At 45.1% G+C, this 16138-nt stretch overlaps 2 pseudogenes; both read left to right on the top strand.

The window, feature by feature from the left end:
* The first annotated feature begins 4469 nt into the window (after positions 1 to 4469).
* On the top strand, positions 4470 to 4578 carry LOC143979081 (5S ribosomal RNA; annotated as a pseudogene).
* Positions 4579 to 5265: 687 nt separating this feature from the next.
* Positions 5266 to 5374, top strand: LOC143979661 (5S ribosomal RNA; annotated as a pseudogene).
* Positions 5375 to 16138: the final 10764 nt, after the last annotated feature.

The raw sequence follows: 16138 nt of genomic DNA, 5'->3' as shown, positions 1-16138 counted from the left end.
AATCCTTTCTGAGCATGCGCCATACTTAGTCCGTCCAACTTGCCTACACACGAGCGGACTGTCCGCTGAAACCAAGTTTGGACGGACAAAACCAAGTTTGGACGGACAAAATTACGGAAATTCCGAAAGACTTAGTCCGTCAGACTGTCCGCTGAAAAAGTCCGCTGAAGCCCACACACGAGCGGATTGTCCGCTGAAACGCGGTTCAGCGGACTAAGTTGGGCAGACAATCCGCCCGTGTGTACGCGGCCTAAGGAAGGTTAAATAATTTTGGGAGAGGAAGAAGTGGTCAATTCTAGAATACTTGTTGTGTGGTGGGGAGAAGAAAGTGAAGTCTTTGACATTCGGGTGTAGTGTGCACCATGTGTCGTGGAGGGTTAAGTTACTTAATTGGGTTTTAATTGCACGGAGGGCTCTGTATGTTATACAGGAGGACCCATTAGAAGTGTCTTGGGAGGGAGTCAGGGGGACATTAAAATCCCCTCCTACAATCAGAGTACCTGATTTGAAAGCTATCAGTTGTTGCAAGGCTTTGCGAAAGAAAGATACTTGTTGAGTGTTTGGGGCAAAGAGGTTCGCAATAGTTATTGGTCTATTCTGAAGTGATGCTTTGAGAAAGAGAAATCTACCCTGACTATCACTTTGCGTGTCAGGTATCTGGATAGGGCCGTTTTTTGATATCAGGATAGAGATTTGGCTGTATCGTTTGCAGCAGGATATACCATAGGAAAGTTATGGTTATGGAGCTTAGGTATATTGTCAGGTCTGAAAAGGGTTTCCTGGATCAGGGCAATGTGCGTTTTGTTTTTTTGTAGTGTATAGAGTAATTGCGATCTCTTTTCAGGCATATTTAGCCCTCAAATGTTCAGTGAGCAAAGTTTAATTTGTAAGGAGGTAGATGCGTGTTTATGGTTAGTTGAGGAAGGGTCGGTGGTGTCCGCCATACAGGAAGGGGTGGGACTAGTGGGGTAGGTGTAACAGAGAAGGAGGTGAAGCTTAGTGAGATGTAAAGACAGTTATTTGAATACTGCTAGTGGGGGGGAACCACTGCGGGGAGGGGAACTCGTCTGGTCTCCACAACTATGGGAGCAGGATCTAGTATGTACAGAGCGTATGCGGTGTATGCACGCCTGCTGGAATTCCTGCACCGCAATTCGTCGCTGTGTGGGGGTTGACCCAAGCCACGCTACAAAGAGTGTTTGGTGACTGGCTAGATGGTCCATTGCCACAGAGTATACATTAGTTCAGGGAGCAGGAGATGTGCAATACAGGTTGGTCTGCAAGGAAGTGCTTATTTTAGTTACTGTATACATGGGTGGGAAATGTATGTCGAACAAGTACTATTTCCAGGTGGTATGCATGCACAGCAATAGAATCAGTCTATCAAGATTTTCGTAACAACATACTATCTATCCCTGAGATGAGATCCCTGCTCGAAGTACCATGGGGATTCCATATCAGGGACCAGGAAGCAAGGTAAAATAAAGGTCTAAAGCCCCATACACACGATCAGATTTTCTGCTGATTTTTGTCTTCAGATTTACCAAAACCATGTAGTACAAGGGCCTGCCTGTTTGCATACAAATTGAAACTCCTAAGGTTTGACCTCATATTATATGGTTTTGGTAAATCTGAAGGAAAAGATCAGCAGAAAATCTGACATAGTGTGTATGGGGCTAAAGACCTGCAAACTTGAGCAAAAATACGAACCCATAACTGTAGAAATTGGTTGGTACAACTCGCATCTAATTAAAGAAATGATGGGCCATTATGTTGTCTATCATAAACACATCATAGTTAAACAATTCTGCTACCTGTTGGAAAAGTCTTGAATTCTGAAGAGCAGAGTTATATCCATTTTGCTTGTAAAACTTGTTGGCATCAGCAATCTGTACTCAGCAGTATCTGGAGGGAGACATGAAAGATCCTATGATCGTTCAGCAGTGGTCTGGAAAGTCACTTGTCTCTTCTCTGTAAGAAGCTATGAGAACGTGCTTAGGTCTATGGGGAGGAGAGGGGGAGGAGAGGGAGAAAGCGACTGTGCGTGGTCCCTGAAAATAATTATTCAGTGCCGCCAAAGTTGTATGGTGATCCAGTACAGGGGCCGCTCGAAGCTGAGGGGTTAATGATGCAGCAGGAGGGAGTGACTGCTGTGTGGTTTGCAGAATGTCTTTTCACTCGGGTCCGGTTACATAGCAGCACGTGAGCTGGAGGTTGATCTTCTCCAATCAAGTGTCGTATGGGTGTTGCAGAGCGTTATGGGACTTGGGTGCCTAAATCCTGTGTTCAATAAGCTATAGGCAGTCTTAAGGCCTGTACATACGATCGGACTTCATGCAAATTAGCTGTTTTGGAGCAACATCCGACCGTGTGTACGCTCCATCGGACAAACTTTTTAGGTTTTCATCTGACTTTTGGTCGCTGTGCAAATGGACAAACTTTCTGGCAACAAAAGTCTGATGGAGCAAATTCTGATTGTGTGTACAGAAAACCATAGGACTTTTGTACAAAGTACAAACACGCATGCTCAGAACCAATGCAAAAGATCAGACAACAATACAGAAGTTGACCAAAGGTGGTGGTAAAGAGCAGAAAAACCACGTGATTTGGTGAAAGTTGGCTGAAAAAGTCCTACTGTGTGTATGCAATACAAGTTCTCGGCCGACGCCCTTTTTGTACAAAAATCCACGGGAAAGTTTGTACAAAGTCTGATCCTTTGTATGAGGCTTTACTCTGGTTAGAGAGATCTGTATGCTGTATCAGCATCGAGGATGACGGCTCCACTGTCAGTGTGTATTGTCTATAGTCAACAGGCAGAAAAAATGAAAAGTAAAAAATAAAAACTTTGAAAGGTTCATACAGAAACCAATTGCTGTAAAACTGAGAAACTGTATAACTAGGCAGGGTAGAAATCAAAGGAGTATAAAGAGCAAAGCATATTTAGTTAACTTTTGCCAATTACAACTGTGTGTGAAGAGGTGACCAGCCGTGGATTAGTGGTCTCTCCGAGCTCTTCTGGAATTGGATGGTGTGGTGGGACTCAGATCCCTTGGTGAGAGATGAGACATTGTGTGGCGTCCAGATCCCGAGGGGGACTGTCTCCTGCGGTACCTTATGTCTTGAGCTTCCATCTGTTCCTCTCGTTGCTTATCCAGCCTGCCAACAGTATGACGGAAGTTAGCATACCAATTAGGGACGTCCACAAGATGGATGCCTAGGGTGTTGCAGAAGTGAGGCAGATCTTCTGGCACTTTAAGAAGCGCAGTGTGACCTTGAGTGGTGGCAGATAAGCATAAAGGGAATTTCCATTTGTAGAGTATACCCTTACTGCGCAAGGTATCCAGCAGGGGTTTCAAATCTCTACGGTGCTGGAAAGTGATACCTGAGAGGTCTTGGTATATCTGAATGGGTGTTGTTTTATATGTGAGGTGGTTTCTGCTCCTTGCCTGACGTAGGATGTCCTCTTTGATCTTGTAATCAACCAGGCAACATACAATGTCCCTTGGGGGATCCGTGTCTCTACCCCTAGGTCTCAGAGCACGGTTAATTCGCTCCATGTCAATGGCTGATTGAGGAGGTCTGTTTAGCAGGTCATTAAAAAGTTTGGGAGTCAAATCTTCTTGTGGCCCGACGGACCACAGTGTCCTGCCTTTCTGTCACTTTCTCTACCACCTATATTCTGTCAGTCAGAGCATGTATGTCCAAACGGAGCTCTGCAATGGCCGTCGAGAGGGTGTCTTTAATGTCCACGGCAATGGTGCGTAGATCCTGGATACTCAGGTGGGGTTGCGGAGGGATATCCATCCCCTCATTGTTGGTTGTGTTTAGAGGGGCAATGGCGGAAGGTGCACCCGATATTAAGGAGTCATTCAGAGGTCGAGAGGGTGCCTGTGAATGGCCTTGTGAGTGACTGTGGCGGTAAAATGCAGTATTGCTTCTGTGGGACCAGAACATCTCCAGTATATTCTGGCTCAGGTTCCAGTTTTGGGCTCGGGGAGAGCGGGAACGGGATGCCAACGATTGCCTGGACGCGGTTCCCATGTTGTGTTTGAGGTTTGGGGTGATAATACCTCCATTTGCTGTGGGAAAAGTCCTGTGGCGACGGGAGCTCAGGAATCAAGTGTCCATCTTCGAGTAAGGTCAGGCCACGCCCCCCTTCTTTCTTTTTTTTACGTTGACTTGTTTTTTTCCCTTGTCTCCCAAGGTGACCATCTTGGCGTTTGTCAAGAGGGCCAAGATTGTCACCTTGTGCCCAAAGAGAATGACTATGGATACATCACCCTGAAAGCTCTTGATCTCAGAGGCTAAGCAGGGTTGGGCTTGGTTAGTACCTGGATGGGAGACCGCCTGGTAATATCAGGTGGCGCAGGCTTCTTTTTTTTTTTTGGCGTTGACTTGTTTTTTTCCCTTGTTTCCCAAGGTGACAATCTTGGCATTTGTCAAGAGGGTTGAGATTGCGCAAAAAGATTGCTTACGGCCACATCACTCTGAAAGCGCCTGATCTCAGTGGCTAAGCAGAGTCGGGCATGGTTAGTACCTGGATGGGTGACCGCCTGGGAATACCATGTGCCGTAGGCTTCTTTTTTCTTTTTTTTTTTGACTTGTTTTTTTCCCTTGTTTCCCAAGGTGACCATCTTGGCGTTTGTCAAGAGGGCTGAGGGTGCCTAAAGAGAATGCCTATGGGCAAATCTCCCTGAAGGCACCCCATCTCATTTGATCTAAGCAGGGTTAAGGCCTGCTTAGTTAAGGGTTAAGGCCTGCTTAGTACCTGGATGGGAGACTGTCTGGGAATACCAGGTGCCGTAGACATCTTTTTTGTTTTTGGAGTTGACTTGTTTTTTTCCCTTGTTTCCCAAGATGACCAACTTGGCATTTGTCAAGAGGGTTGAGGGTGCCAAAAGAGATTACCTATGGCCAAATATCCCTAAAGGCACCCCATCTCATCTGATCTAAGCAGGGTTAAGGCCTGCTTAGTACCTGGATGGGAGACCGCCTGGAAATACCAGGTGCCGTAAACATCTTTTTTGTTTTTGGTATTGACTTGCCAAAGAGATTACCTATGGTCGCATCACCCAGAGAGTGCCAATCTCATCTGAACTCGGAGGCTATGCAGGGTCGGCCTGGTTAGTACCTGGGTGGAAGAACGCCTGGGAATACCAGGTGCTGTAGGCTTCTTTTTTTTCGCATTGACTTGTTTTTTTCCCTTGTTTCCCAAGGTGACCATCTTGGCATTTGTCAAAAGAGTTGAGGGTGCCCAAAGAGATTGCTTACGGCCACATCACCCTGAAATCTCCTGATCTCGGAGGCTAAGCAGGGTTGGGCCTGGTTAGTACCTTGATGGGAGACCGCCTTGGAATACCAGGTGGCGTAGGCTTCTTTTTTTTTGGCGTTGACTTGTTTTTTCCCCTTGCTTCCCAAGGTGACAATCTTGCCATTTTTCAACAGGGTTGAGGGTGTCCAAGGAGTTTGCCTTCCTTCACATCACCCTGAACACGTCCAATCTCATCTGATCTAGGAGGCTAAGCAGCGTCGGGCCTGGTTTGTACCTGGTAAGGAGACCGCCTGCGAATACCAGGTGCCATAGGCTTTTTTTTTGTTTTTCGGCATTGAGTTTAAACCCATGTTCTTCGAGGCCCTACCTACCCACATAAAAGTGAATTTAACGAAAGACTACAAAGTGGGATGTTCACTGGAGTCTTTGGTAAAAGAGAATAACAATTTGTACTCTATCCAACAGACTGGTGAAAACAATGGAAGGCTTGAAAGCCCTACAATTAAATTTGTGGATAAAATTCATGTATCTCCTCAATCATTACAGTCTAAAACCAAGAAAAAGACATACGCTGATATAGTCAGAGGAGATATGCCACAGAGTTTCCCGAGCGGGAGACCAGATTCCCCAGCCATCAGAAGGGGGGGAGCAGAGACCACCCTTTAGAGGAGGAGTTCAAAGACCACCTCAGGAGTATCAGCCAAGGGAACCAGACCCGAGATTTAAGAGAGACTATAGGGTGTATCTCCAACGGGTCAGATTTAAACCTAGGGGTATACACCCTCACCATTACCGATGTAATCGATCAGTTCTCCAAGATGGCTCATTTTGTTCCTCTTTCTGGTCTCCCTTCTGCCCCTGCCTTGGTTTCCATTTTTCTATGAGAGATTTTACACCTTCATGGTGTTCCTTTCCATGGCGTTTCGGACAGGGGTGTGCAGTTTACTTCTCGTTTTTGGAGAGCCTTTTGCAAATCCCTCAACATTACCTCAACATTACCTCAACAAGATTTTACCTCTTCTTACCATCAACAATCCAATGGCCAGACTGAGAGGGTTAATCAGGAGTTGGAGGTCTTTCTCCGTACCTTGGTCTCGGCCCATCATGATGATTGGGCATCATTATTATCGTGGGCTGAGTTCTCCCACAATAATCATGTCAACGTCAGTTCTCAGAAAACACCCTTTGTCACTGTTTATGGAAGACATCCTCAACTCCCTTTTCCTATGACTTGTTCTTCTGACATTCCAGCTTTGGCTACTATTCACAAATCATTCAATTCATGATTCCCTCCAGAAAGCTGCCAACACATTCAAGAGTTTTGCTGACCGTCGCAGGCGTAAGCCACCTTCTCTTCAGCCAGGAGACAAAGTCTGGCTCTCCACCAGGAACATTAACTCCGGGTTCCATCTCTCAAATTTGCCCCAAGATTCATTGGTCCGTACACCATAACTTCTAAACTGAATCTGGTTTGTTTCAAGCTCCAGATTCCCAAAGGCCTCAAAATCTCTCACTCCTTCCATGTTGCCCTTCTGAAGCATTTAGTCCTCAATAAGTTCTCTCGTCCTCTCTCTACAGTAGCACCGGTCTCTGAGGAGGATCAGGAGTACGAGGTTAGCCAAATTTTGGATTCCCGACTCTGTAGAGGAATTCTCCAATACCTCATGCACTGGAAAGGGTTTGGTCCTGAGGAGAGGTCGTGGATTTCAGCTTCCGAGGTCTTTGCACCTTGTCTGTTGAGGAAGTTTCATTTGAAGTTCCCCTCTAAATCTGGTTCCAGGTGGGGAAGGGGGAGGTCTTGTAAGAGGGGGGTACTGTCATGGTTATGCAATAGAGTTTGTCTGCTTACCTGTCTCCTACATGTGTTCATCTCTAGAGACCAGCCGACTCTCACCTGACTGCTTTTGTAATCCCTCCTCTGGCATGGCTCCATCCTAGCTCCTATTAGAGAACTCTATATTAACCTGTGCACTGCAGGCCTACCTTGCTGATCAACCTTTGTATGTTTGGCTTCCTGTTAACTGCTGTGTGCTCTTCTGTTGTTCTGTTAACGACTTTGGCGTGTCCCAGACTATCCCTGTTTGCCTGTGATCCTAACATTTTGGTGTGTCCCTGACTATCCCTGTCTGCTTGTGGCCCCGACCTTGGCTTTATCCCTCATTATCCCTATCCTCCTGTTGCCTACTGTGGGTGTGAACTGGGGAACCCTGGGTGTTGTGACCTGGAGCCAGTTACAGCCCAGTCCATCCTCACCACTAGAGGCTCTGGTGGACACCTGCTGGCTCCTAGACTCCACGCCCCAGGGAATCTTACACTCTAACCCCAGTGGGATCCGTCTTGGTGTTCTGGTGGCCCTGCCTTCCTTTTCACCTTGACTCCCATCTGCAGCAGTCAGCCATAGGGTCCACAACCTTGCGGTGCACTCCTAATGCCTACGGTGTGTATCTGTCACCTGGCCTCTAGGTGACCTGACACATCTCTGTATACCCTAGCCTTTCTGTACACACTAGAATCTCTGTATACACCAGCCTTTCTTCTGTATACACTAGCCTCTCATTATACACAAGCCTCTCTGTAATCATTAGCCAGTCTTCTGTATACACTAGCCTCTCAGTATACACTAGCCTTTCTGTATACACTAGCCTCTCTGCATACACTTGTATACATTTGCCTCTCTGTATACCGCAGCCTGTCTTCTGTATACTCTAGCCTTTTTTATACACAAACCACTCTGTATACACATAGAGAAGACAGGCTGGGGTATATAGAGAGGCTAGTGTATAGAGAGAGTTTAGTGTATACAGAGATGCTAGTGTATATAGAGAGGCTAGTGTATACTGAAGACAGGCTGGGGTAAAGAGACTCTAGTGTATTCAGAGAGTCTGGTGTATACAGAAAGGCTAGTGTATACAGTAAACTGGTTAGGGTATACAGAGAGACTAGTGTGTACAGAAGACAGGCTAGTGTATACACAAAGGAAAATGTATACAGAATGTTGTGGAAAATGTTATGAAGATGTATTTTAATGTATTGTCATGTCTCCCTGTGTTCGTTCTCCCCTAGCCCGCTGCAAAGAGCTGACCGGGGCAGACTGACGCTGGTTGAGGTCTGTTAGGTAGTGGATAACTTCCTGTTTGGAGAGAGGGGTTTTTGCAGAGTGAGGACATGTCCGCCAGCGAAGGGCCCCTGTGCGATGCATGGCATGATCGTATAGGGGGATTTGTTCACCCTGCAGACACAGTTATCTGTTTTAGTGGATGTGCGCTTTTGTCACCCCTGTATGCCTGATCAACATATTTGGGATGCCATGACATACACCTACATATAATTTCCCATCTACAAGGAACTGTAGTCATTGGTTATTGAATCATTTAGTCAGTTTGCACATGGCGGTTTGATAGTCTATTTGAATGTATACATGTCTGTGATTGGTTCTTTTGAAGGAATACAAATATCTGATTGGCTGTCTGTGAACGCATCACCTTCTTCTGTATTGTATTGCATTGTATTGTATTGATTAATCCTGTTGGAAGGGTTTCTGTATTGTCACATCATGTATTTTTTAATCTTTATTTGGTCATGTCCTTATATGGTCATTCACATCCTGTGTTGCTCCTGTGAGGTCACAAGCTTTGTAGGAGGCGTTTAGCTGTTGGAGGCAAACCCTCCAGCGTGTGGCTTCCTGTTGATATGTAAATAAAAGTAGATGCTCGGCTCAGGGAACTCAGACTGGCTGGTGTACACAGAGAAGCTAGTGTATAGAGAGAGGCTAGTGTTTGCAGAAAGGCTAGGGTATACAGAGAAGCTAGTGTATATAGAAGACATGCTAGGGTATACAGAAGACAGGCTAGTGTATACAGAGAGGCTAATGTACAAGACAAGCTAATGTACACAGACAGGCTAGTGTGTACAGAGAGGCTGGGGTATACACAGAGGCTGGAGTATACAGAGGGGCAATGGTATACAGAAAAAAGATGGGGTATACAGAGAGGCTAGTATATACAGAAAGACTAGTGTATACAGAGGGACAAGGGTATACAGGGTAAATAGAAGACAGGCTAGTGTATATAGAAGACAGGCACATTTATACTGAGGACAGGCTGGGGTATACAAAGAGGCTGGGGTATAAATTAGATAGTGTATACAGAAAACAGGCTGGAGTACACAATCATGCTAGTATATATGCTAGTATATATAGACGACAGGCTAGTTTATACAGAGAGGCTAGGGTATACAGAAGACATGCTAGTCTATACAGAACACAGGCTAGTCTGTACAGAAAATAATCTAGAGTATACAGAGAGACTGGAGTATACAGAATACAGTCTGGGGTATACAGGGAGGCTAGTGTATACAGAGAGGGCTATACAGAGAAGATAGGGAATCAGAAAAGACTAGGCTAGTGTATACTGAAGACATGTTAGTGTATATAGAAGACAAGCTAGGGTATACAGAGAGGCTAGGATATTCAGAGAGGCTACTGTATACAGACAGGTTAGTGTATACAGAGAGGCTAGGGTATACCGAGAGACTAGAGTAAAAAGCTGACAGGCAGTGTATAGAAGACAGGCACACATATACAGAAGACAGACTGGGGTAAACAGAGAGACTAGGGTATACAGAAGACAGGCTAGTGTAAATTGAAGACAGGCTGGGGCATACAGAGAGGCTAGTGTATATAGAGAAAGTAGTGTATACAGAAGACTGGCTAGTGTATACAGAGAGGCTACTGTCTGCAGAAGACGGGCTAGTGTATACAGAAGACAGTCTGGGTTATACAGAGAGGCTAGTGCATACAGATAGGCTGGGGTATACAGAGAAGCTAGGGTATACAAAAACATGCTAGTGTATATAGATGACAAGATAGGGTATATAGAGAGGCTAGAGTATACAGAGTGGCTAGTGTATGCGGACAGGCAAGTGTATACAGAGAGGCTGGGGTATACAGAGAGGCTAGGGTATACAGAAACACAGGCTGGGTTATACAGACAGTCTGGGGTATACAGAGAGACTAGAATAAAAAGACAGGCTAGTGTGTACAGAACACAGGCTAGTCTAAACAGTAAAAGGCTAGGGTAAGGGTATAGAGAAGATAGGCTAGTGTATACAGAAAACAGGCTGGGGTATACAAAGATGTTAGCATATATAGATGACAGGATAGTGTATAGAGAGAGGCTAGGGTATACAGAAGACAGGCTAGTGTATACAGAACACAGGCTAGTCTATACAGAAAACAGTCTAGGGTATTCAGAAAAGGTATTCAGGTATTCAGAAAAGCTAGGGCATACAGAGAGACTAGGGAATACAGAAGACAGTCTGGGGTATACAGAGAAGCTAGGGTATACAGAAGAAAGTCTAGTGTATACAGAAGGCAGGCTAGTGTATATAGAAGACAAGCTAGGGCATACAGAGAGGCTAGGGTATACAGAGAGGCTAGGGTATACAGAGAGGCTAGTGAATACAGACCGGCTAGTGTATACAGAGAGGCTGAGGTATACCGAGAGACTAGGGCTAGATGGCAGGATAGTGTATAGAGAGAGGCTAGGGTATATAGAAGACAGGCTAGTGTATACAGAATACAGGCTAGTCTATACAGAAAACAGTCTAGGGTATTCAGAAAAGCTAGGCTCCCCCACCCGCCGGCTCCCTGATTGGCCAGCAGCCTGCTCACACACCGAGCTGCCCAGCTACTCGCTTGCTCTCTCACAGCTACTCACCTGCTCCCCACCCACCGACTCCCTGATTGGCCAGCAGCCCGCTCAACTGACCTAGCCGCCCGGCCTGCTATCGCTCTTACCCACAGAGCCAACCGCCCGCAGGGCCAACCAAGTTCTCCCCTGCGGAGCCGCCCACCTGCTCACTCACCGGCATTCTCAGAGGGGGCACTTGCCCTGTTGGCCCCCCTAGATCTGCCCCTGATATGGAGAAATTGTAACGAACAATTAGTCAGTCAAAACCAGGCAAGGCACAGAGAGGCTGGGTACACAGAGATGCTGGTATATACAGAGAGTCTGGGTATATACAGAGAGGCTGGGTATACAGAGAGGCTGGGTATATACAGAGAGGCTGGTATATACTGAGAGGCTGGATATACAGAGAGGCTGGGTAGATAAAGAGATGCTGGTATATACAGATATACTGGTATATACAGAGAGGCTGGGTATATACAGAGAGGTATATACAGAGAGGCTGGGAATTTCCCCATCCACCTCCATATGGTCTGCACTTACCAGCTCAGGGGAGATTTGTGTAAGTGAAAGATACTCCTGACACTATGATATGGGCAGAGCAAGGGAGGAGACTGACTCTCACACTGATCTCAGAGCTCTGGCTGTGTCACTGAAGCATGGAGTGCAGACTCGGTGAGAGTGCCACGGCTATGCGGGAAGCACTGTGTCCGAGAGGCTGCAACTCTCGCACAGTAGGGCCCTCCCTGGACTCTATAGACACCCCTTAACTATGCCACTCACTGCAGATATATGTGCTTAGGTTAAATTTCATGAATCAGGTTTACATCCACTTTAAAGTGAAACCATCAAAATGAGAAATAACAATAAAAATGAAAAATTCCTTTAACCACTAGGCGTCCGCGCTATTGCCGAAAGATGGCTACAGCTGCCACAGGCACACAGAGGGGAAATTCTGTGTTGGCCATGTCCCTTGGCCAATCACAGATTGTGCTAAATGGCCAATCACAGTGGCCATTTAGCATTCAATCTGAGTGTCCAATGAGAGATGATCTCATATGTAAACTTATGAGATCATCTCTCATTTCTGGTGTCTTGGCTCTCCCTCCTCACATATAGACAGCGTGTGAGGAGGGAGAGCGAGCTGCTACAGTTTGAGTGTTAGAAAGAAAAAGGGAAAATAAAGTGCCCACGGTGCCATCTGTCAGTACCATCTGTCCCCTGTGCCACCTATCCCCATTGCCACCTATCCCCATTGCCACCTGTCCCCAGTGCCACCTGTCCCCAGTGCCACGTATAAGTGCCATCTGTCAGTGTCATCAGTGCCATGTATTAGTGCCATCTGTCATCAGTGCCATGTACTAGTGCCATCTATCATCAGTGCCACATATTAGTGCTGTAATGGAAATTTGTAGGTTCTGTATATAATTGTATTCTATTTTATATGTATTGCACAATGCCCTCACTGTGCACACGGCACTAATAATGTTTTCAGTACATGTTTTGCATTCTTTCGAGTTCTGATTAGAATAAGCCTGCCTATGTAACGCCCCTTGTTACCATAAACGTACAATTGTAATATTAATGTGATACCTACGTAATCATGTGTATAAAAGCCTTCAAATGCGTCATAATAAAGGAGAACGGTTATTTGGAAAGATGCTGAGCGTATCTTTTGTGTCTGTTCCCTACTGCAGTAGTTATTAATTTGGAACCACAAATCAATATGAGGATAGGAGGTGCCTATCATCAAAATATCAATTTCAGTGCCACGTGTCATCAGTGCCACATATTAGTGCCACGTGTCATCAGTTCCACATATTAGTGCCATCTGTCATCAGTGTCACATGTCATCAGTGCCACATATCAGTGTCATGTGCCATCTGTTATCAGTGTCACATGTCATCAGTGCCACGTATTAGTGCCATCTGTCATCAGTGCCACATCAGTGTCACGTGCCATCAGTGCCACATATCAGTGCCATCTGTCATCAGTGCAACATGTGTCATTGTCCTGGTGCTCAAGGGACTTCAAAAGTGTAATAGGTAGTCAACAAGTTAGATGTGCAATTTATGCTCCTAGAACATGTGATGGTGCTCCCTGCATGTTGGGCCTCTCTTAGTCCACGTACACACGGTCGGAGATTTTGCCAACCAAATCCGTCGGATTTTGCCCGTCGGATTTAGTCCGACGGATTGTGTCCGAAACTGTTGCATACACACGGTCGGGCCAAGTTGGCAAAAAATCCGATCTTTCAGAACGTGATGACGTAATTTCGTTACGATGGGACTACATTCAGGCTAGTAGCCAATAGCTTTGATGTAGGAATTTGATCTGAGCATGCGTGGCACTTGGTCCGATGAAAATGCTCTACACATGATCGGATTAGGTCCGTCCGGCCCAGTTGGTCAGGAAATATTTCCAACATGTTGGAAAATTGGGTCGGACGGAGATTCGGACAGAATCAGTCCGATGCATACCACACACAGTCGGATTATCTGACGACACAGTCCGATAAGACTCATTCCGACAGATTCTCCAACCGTGTGTACAAGGGCTAAGTGGCTAGGCTGTGAAAAAGTCCCACACGTATGGTATCGTAATACTCAGGAGGAGTAGTAAAATGTATTTTGGGGTGTCATTTGTGGTATACACATGCCATGTGAAAGAAATAACCTATTACAATGACAATTTTGTGGAAAAAAATTAATAAATCTTAATTTTGCAAAGAATTGTGGAAAAAAAATTGCCTCATCTAATACGAATCAATAAAAAGCAAAAAATGCAGCGCTGCCCTACACATCATCTCTAAAATTGTACAAATGGACTTATACGTGCAATGGTAAAACCTATCAATGAATATCCAGTGCAAATCAACCAATGTATGGCAATATAGTAGTGATGGTGTAACCTCCTTTGCTAGAAATATTTTGAGAAATTGTAGACCTTCAATGTGCAAATAATGGTGAAACCTCTTACATACAATAATAACAGAGATGCAAATCAACTAGTGTATTAGAATATAGTAGTGATGGTGTCACCCACTCTGCAAAAGGTAAGACATATTGCAAGCTGGTGGTGAAACCCCCTATATATAATCCCTATATATAATCCTAATAAAATGTAAAATATGTATCTGAGTGCCTCATCATACAGACTGGCTCCCCAAGCCCTTGTTTATAAAAATAAAGAAAGCTTTAATGGAAAATGACTTTTTGTTGACATTATAAATGTCATTGATGCTGCAGCAGGCTCTATACATGGTTACAGGCACTACATTTAAAGGAATTTTTCATTTTTATTGTTATTTCTCATTTTGATGGTTTCACTTTAAAGTGGATGTAAACCTGATTCATGAAATTTAACCTAAGCACTAGAGATGAGCAGAACATCCCCCCCCCCCCCCCCCCCAGTTCGGTTCACACCAGAGCTTTTGAACGGACCGAAAATTCATACGAATTTTAGAACCCCATTGAAGTCTATGGGATTCAAACGATCAAAATAAAAAGTGCTAACTTGAATGGCTTATATACAGGATATTGTCCTAAAAAGGGTTTGGTGACCTGGCTCCTGCCCCAGGGGACATCAATGGCAATTATTTTTTTTTTAAACGGCCGTTTTTTCAGGAGCACTCATTTTAATGATGATTAAAATGAAAAAAAGTGAAATATTCCTTTAAATATCGTGCCTGTGGGGTGTCTATAGTATGCCTGTGAAGTGGCATGTGTTTCCCGCTTTTAGAACAGTCCCTGCACAAAATGACATTTAACGGAAAATATCATTTAAAACTGCTAGCGGTTTTAATGTAATGTCTGGTTCCGGCAATACGGATGAAAATTATTGAGAAAAAAATGGCATGGGTAGCCCCCCTGCCCATTACCAGCCCCTTTGGGTCTTGTACAGATATTAAGGGGAACCCCATACCCAAATTTAAAAAAAGAAAAGGCATGAGGCCCCTAGGCCCTATATACTCAGAACAGCAGTATACAGGCGGTGCAAACAAGACAGGGACTGTGTAGGTTTGTTGTGTTAAGTAGAATCTGTTTGTAATTTTGAACTGGTACATTTTTAAAGTGTAGCTCCAGTCAAAAAATCTATTTTTAAGCTTTTTGGAAAACATAGGGAAGGGTTATCACCTCTGTATAATTTTTTGGGCCGTCCATCTTTTTTTATCTCACTTCCTGTTGTCTCCTTCTATTTGCAAGTAGGAGACGTTTGTAAGTTGGATGTTTGAAAGTAGGGGCCTGCCCTATATGCTCTGCAGAAATGTGGGCCTAAGGTGTTGCTGTTGCCACAACGCTGTAAGCTGTGGGCGCTGGAGCACCCTGCTGTGAACGATTATATCAAGAATTGTAATTACATGCCATTGTTGAACAGTGGTAGAAAAATTGGGCCTTTGGTGGTTGTGGTGCTGGTGCTGGTACCACAACACTATAAGTCCTCACAGTTACTCTCGGTGGGCGCAGGAACGGGCCCTGCTGTGAAATATTATGTCAAGAATTGTAATTACATGCCCCTGTTAAACAGGGGCTGAAAAATTGGGCCTTAGGCACTGGTGCTGGTGCCATGACACTGCAACCTCTCCTAGATACTCTAGTTGGAGTGCAGGAATGAGCCCTGCTGCAAAGCATTGCATCAAAAATTGTAATTACATGCCCCTGTCAAACAGGGGCTGAAAAATTGGGCCTTAGCCACTGGTGCTCGTGCCACAACACTGCAACCTCTCCCAGATACTCTAGTTGGAGTGTAGGAATGAGCAAAGCATTGCATCAAAAATTGTAATTACACGCCCCTGTTGAACAGGGGCTGAAAAATGGGGCCTTAGCCACAGGTGGAGTCACCCAGAACAAAAAATGTTCTTCCAAGCTATCAGCAGGATCATTGAGCAGGAAGAGGATAGTCAGTCAACATAACATGACAGTCACTCAGCATCAGAATAGGCAGTCTTGAAGGGATGTGACATTTAAAAAAAAAAATATTCGGTTAAATCAGCTTCAGGTGCTTGGTAGCTGGTGGTGATCCAAGACTGATTCATCTTTATGAAGGTCAGTCGATCAACCGTGTCGGTGGACAGGCGCACCCTGTGATCGGTTACAAAGCCTCCAGAAGCACTGAAGGTACGTTCCGAAAGAACGCTGGATGCAGGACAGGCCGGTAGCTCAATTGCATACTGTGCAAG

The sequence above is a fragment of the Lithobates pipiens genome, unplaced genomic scaffold (genome assembly GCF_037356315.1).
Source record: "Lithobates pipiens isolate NorthernLeopardFrog02 unplaced genomic scaffold, aLitPip1_a1.2 Scaffold_13, whole genome shotgun sequence".
Taxonomy (NCBI): Eukaryota; Metazoa; Chordata; class Amphibia; order Anura; family Ranidae; genus Lithobates; species Lithobates pipiens.
The sequence above is the reverse complement of the archived record's forward strand: the minus strand, read 5'-3'. Positions and strand labels throughout refer to the sequence as shown.